We start from the raw sequence: 1236 nt of genomic DNA on the forward strand, positions 1-1236 counted from the left end.
GTCTCTTATACCTTCTCAATTCAAGAACAAATGCACTTAGTTTGAGAAAAAATGACTCATCTAGGTTTTGATTTTTTCCAGTGTATACTTTTTCTTGTTATGCCAATAACAGAGACAGATAATCCATGTTGCTGATCTTGGTTCATTCCTAACTGTCTGATTAAGTCATCTGCTATCACACTTCCTCCTCAGCCTAAATGTTCACACCGATTTGGTTTGAGCCATGGTTTTATAAGCTTTAATATCCCCAGTGGAATGACACCTGTTATGTCTCTTGTGCATCAGATTTATAGGTGCACATTAAACAGGAATTACAAAGGTTCCCGCTTGGGACTAAAATGCAATTAATTGCATGAAATTTTCTAATGCGTTAAAATATTTCTAATTATGATATAATTATTATCATCAGAATATCTTATTAGAAGAACCTATCAATGTCATTAGATTGCTGCATGTGAGTCTATGTTTGTGTGACAGTGTGAGATTTATTTTCTGATGATCATTGGTTGGCATCATGATTGGGTCCTTCACCCAATCTAATGGTTCTGCCATCAGCCCTGAACAAGCTTCTCTCATCCTTACAATTTGACGCCCACCTTATTTAAGTATTTACAAGCTAGACCTCTTCTTTCCAGTAAACTCATTCTACAAAACCTAGAATCCAGACTGTTCCAATATGAAGTGCTCCTTTGGTTTTACATTACGCAATTTTGTCTGTCTGCTGCTCGTGTGGCTTTAGATGAAAGTCAGAAAACCAAAGAAACTATGTTGATATAAATCTGATATATCAGCTTCAGCAGTTGTTAATGGAAATTATTTTTTGTCTGAAAAGGTGAGGTGGAATAACAATATTTTATTGTTAATATGAATAAATGGAGTGGAGTAAAGGCAGAAGTAATCAATTGTCTTTTATTGTTTTTCAAAAGAAAATGAACTTTTGAACAAGATACAGAGATTGTTAAGATGCAGCTTAGCAATCAGTTTTTAAAGGAAGGCATCTGAAGCAGAAGAAAAAAGTTATATTCATTGAATCAGCGCAGGACTAGGAGCACTGGTCTCTCCTCAGTGTCTCTGTGACTGCAGTCTGGGAGCCCTGGGTGGCCTCACAGGTCACAGAGCCCACCTTCCTCCACTGGTCTGCAGGGAGCCTCAGGGTGCTGCTCCAGCTGTAGAGGCCGTCCTTCTGCAGCACTCCTCTGCTCTTTTCCTCCTCCCAGGTGAAGGTGTTAATGCTGC

The sequence above is a fragment of the Cyprinodon variegatus genome, unplaced genomic scaffold, assembly GCF_000732505.1.
Source record: "Cyprinodon variegatus isolate N-32 unplaced genomic scaffold, C_variegatus-1.0 Scaffold930, whole genome shotgun sequence".
Classification (NCBI taxonomy): Eukaryota; Metazoa; Chordata; class Actinopteri; order Cyprinodontiformes; family Cyprinodontidae; genus Cyprinodon; species Cyprinodon variegatus.